Genomic DNA, 4,444 nt, shown 5'->3' on the forward strand with positions numbered 1-4,444 from the left:
AAAAATTCCTAGGGAGTTGCTATTCAGAATTGGGCTGTTTGAAATTATCAAAGCGTGGGTAAGTAGTTTTTTACAAGAAACTATATTAAATTCTAAATGAAGTGATGTTTTCATACATAGGCTTATTGTAAATTATTTGAATGACGGTTCCACCTTTGTTGTGAAATGGAAACCGATGAAACTAACCCTGCAGGTATGTGCGCTTGATTTATGTTTGTTTGTGCTATTATTTCAATTTTTTGTTGCACAGAAGCGCCAACTACAAGTATAAAAAGGCCCAGAAAATCAAACTCAGAAGTTTGGACGCATTTTAAGCTAAGTCCAAATAGGAAGCTTGCTAAATGTTTGAAATGCCACAAGTCGTACAAAACGAGAGGAAACACGTCCATTCTTTTAGATCACTTAAAGCGCTCTCACGCTTTCCTTGTTGAGCCCAAGAAAACTATGGCCACGGTGAAGCAGTATTTTCACAAAAGTGGCGCTTATGATAGAAACTCGAAGCGTAAATTAGAATTGGACTCAGCTTTGGTTGTTGTTGTTGTTGTAGCGGCTAAAACAACCCCGCCCAGATCGGTTGATATCTCAGTCGTTGTCGTCGAGTTCCACTAACGGCAGCCCCAAGAAGCGTGCAGCCTCTATGGGGTCGGTCCACAGGGACGACGCCGTTAGGGTTGTGGGGTTTTCCGGGCATGCGAAGAAATGTTTCGAGTCGTGAGGGGTCTCTTCGCATGCCGGACATTCATTCGGCACATCCGCATTTAGCCTACTCAGGTAGGAGTTTAGCCTGCTGCAGTAGCCATAGCGAAGTTGGGCTATAGTTGTTCTGGTCTCCCGAGGCAGATGGAGCTCCGTGTGCCTGGAACGGAATTCACAGGTCTAGAGTCTACATAACTCGAGACTGCGTCCCTGTGAATGCCGTTCAGGGCCTGTCTGTAAGCTGATGGGTCCAGAGGCTGCTTAATGAACCTCTGGACTTTGTCCGTCAGTTCATATAGATGCCTCCTGACGTGCCTTGGCGAGGGTTCCTCTGCAAGCAGCTGTCTATTTGGGTGGCCACATCTGTGGCTCCCAACCAGAAACTGCTTGCAGAGCATCGTGTTGTGCTCCCTAATTGGGAGAATTTTCGCCTCATAGTGGAGGTGGTGTTCTGGTGGCATCAGGAGGCTTCCGGTCGCTGTCCTAAGTGCTGTGTTTTGTACTGTCTGTGGCTTCATCCACTGCGTCCTACTAGCCCCCGGCGACCACACTGGTGCTGCGTAGTTTAAAACCGGCCAGCCTATTGCCTTGTATGTTGCCAGCAACGTTTCTTTGTCTTTGCCCCAATTACTGCCGGCTAGCGACTTGAGGACCTTGTTGCGGCTCTGTACTTTATTGACAATAGCGGTTGCGTGCGCAGAGAAGGAGAGCAGGCTTTCGAATGTTACTCCGAGTATTTTGGGATTATTCACCGTCGGAATTGGTGTGTCATCGACGTGAATTCCCAGCGGTAGCCTGACCTCCTTCGTCCAGGTTGTGAACAGGGTCGCAGAGGATTTCGTAGGGGAGAGGGCTAGACACTTTGCAGTGAAGAAGCGAGAAAGTTCGGAGAGATACCCGTTTACTTTCGAACACAGGTCATCAATTCCATTCCCAGTCGCCATGATCGAGCAATCGTCGGCGTAAGAGACAATCGAGACTCCCTCTGGTGGTTGAGGGAGCTTTGAAATGTAAAAGTTAAACAGTAGCGGGGAAAGCACACCACCCTGTTTTATTTTTCTAAGTTTGCTCGATTTGTCTCTAAACATTACCGACGAGTGGCGACCACTCAGATAATTTGCCGACCACCGTTTGAGCCTCTGTGGGAGAGAGGAAGCCTCTATATCTTCTAGTAGCGTGGAATTTCTGACCGTGTCAAAAGCCTTTGACAGGTCCGACGCTACTAGAATCGTTCTCTCACAGGGATGTTTACGGTCAAGGCCACGAGTTATCTGAGTGTTTATGGCGTTAAGTGTTGTTGTTGTACTGTGCACTTTACGGAAACCATGCTGATGCTTCGCTGGGGTCAAGTGGTTTGTGAAATACGGGAGCAGCAAGGCCTCGAGTGTCTTCGCTACCGGGGAAAGGAGTGTTATCGGCCGATAAGAAACTCCTATGTTGACAGGTTTCCCCATAGCCATAGACAAATTGAGGACCTCCGTTAGGTACGCTACCCCCGCAGGACCCAAATTTTTCAGCATCAGCATGCCTGTTCCGTCGGGACCCATGGCTTTGGAGGCTTTCGCCTTCCCGATGGCCACCTGAACTTCACCGCAAGTGAAAGCAAGGGGGGCCCAGGTTGTTGGCAGTTTGTGCAGCCTTCTGGTCACTCGACGCTTGGCTTTGTCCACCGGAGGATGCAGCATGAACTGCCGACTGAAATAGCTCGACTCTGTCGTCGTGCTTCGTCGGATTGGACAGTGACCTCACGGTTGACCAAAGCTTACTCACACCAGAGGTGAAGTTACTGGTCCTCAGATGATCTTCCCACTTCTTCCGCTTATGTACGTTTACTAGTTGCCAAATATCCGCGTTGAGATCCCTGATACGGGGATCTCCGGGATCGGCCTGACGAAGGCTATCACGCTCATCGGCTAGAACAGCCGCTCCAGCAGGAAAGTTCGGACGCGGATCCGTAATACATCCTGCTGAGATGAAGCGCGCTGCAGCAGCAGTGACAGCCCTGTGAAATTTACGTTTACCAAGGTGGACGTCGGTTGGTGTGGGGAGAGCAGCGAAGGTGTTTTCAGTAAATTCCGCGAAGCCTTTCCAATCAGCTTTAGAAAAGTTGATATATGTATGTTCGGTGCTCCGCAAAGTCGGTTGGTTTATCGATCGAGATGACTATGGGCAGATGGTCTGATGCTAGAGTCAGCATAGGTCGCCATGATACGCTGCTTATCAGACCAGCGCTGACTATTGTTATGTCTGGCGAGCTGCAGCAGCTGCCCATAATCCTGGTGGGTGCGGCGTCGTTAATTGTGCAGAATGTCGAATCGTCTATCTGCTCAGCCAAGTCAGTTCCCCTACGATAGTTTGACAGGCTTGAGTGCCAAAGATCGTGGTGCGCATTAAAGTCGCCTACTACCATACGGATTTCACCTCTGAGGAGCGCACCTATGTGAGGGTGATATCCTGCAGCAGGTGACAGGGGGTATATAAACGTTAAATATTTCGAGCTCAACATCGCCTGACCGGATAGCAATGCCCTGCCATTCTAGGGTGGTATCCCTGCGGTCGATGTCTGCTTCGATAAGACGATACTGCACGGTGTGGTGCGTGATGAACGCTAAGCCACCACCATTATCCCGCTCGCGATCTCGACGGTGTACGTTGTACCCGGCACAATTCAACAGTGTGGAATTGCTGTGCAACTTCGTCTCTTGGACCGCTGCTATCAATATGCCATGCTTTCCCATGAAGACGGTTATCTCCTCGATCTTGCTCTGAAGCCCGTTACAGTTAAATTGAAGGAGCTTCATGTGGTTCGGGAGACGTGTGGTGATGCGGGGAGTGAGGGATGTGTGTGGTCGTGCCGCAGTTGTCTGTGTGCGCTGCTGAGGTGGTTGCCGCCCTGTGGTGATGGCGGGAGGCGTCGCAGTTGAGGTCTGCGACCGAGCAGCGCAACACGGGCCCTCGAAGTTCCTCGTCCAATCTCGCGTGGTGCGCAGACCTGAGCATGCCCTAAAGTGGCACCAGCCAAGACAGGTGTTGCACTTGACTGATGTCACATTACGGAATATGCTGGTCTGACATACCGTGCAGATTGTAGGAGGACACGACCACGACAGCCGGTTCTACGTACCGGAATGACTCGGGTTTACCCGACCAAGGGCTGTTGTTTCGGCGATGTAACCCCGTTTAGGTCGGCGAAGTATCTCAGAAGTTGCTCATCCATAGGGCTACATTCGCTACGTTTTCTTCTACTCAGGGCTGGCATCGAGTCAAACCCAGGGCCAGAAACCTACACCTGCTGTGTATGCCAGAGACGACTACACCACAACTCCACCTCAGTCAAGTGCAATGCTTGCGAGGGGTGGAGTCACCTCAGATTCTGTTCAGGACTACGGACACATCGGCAGTGGACCACTTTTTTTGTGGCCCCCTGCTGCTCACACAGAGCAGCCTCCACGGCTAACCCCAGTCCACCTGAGCAGTCCCACACAAACACGACAGCACAACAACATAACACAATAGACCACACCACAACTGCTACAGACCACAGAACACACACAACCGCACCACCACCCACACGCCGCCGCCAACTCAGCTGCGGTGAAAATGATTGCTGTAGACGTGCAGACGATTCGCATTGTGGAAGACCAAGGATTTCGCGACTTTGTGCATTCTCTTGATCCACGATACGTCTTACCATCTCGGAACACTGTTCAAAAGGTTCTTTTGCAAAATCTCTATGACAGCGTGGAAA

This window comes from Rhagoletis pomonella, unplaced genomic scaffold, assembly GCF_013731165.1.
Source record: "Rhagoletis pomonella isolate Grant_MI unplaced genomic scaffold, Rhpom_1.0 Rhpom_scaffold_00002, whole genome shotgun sequence".
NCBI classification, from domain to species: domain Eukaryota; kingdom Metazoa; phylum Arthropoda; class Insecta; order Diptera; family Tephritidae; genus Rhagoletis; species Rhagoletis pomonella.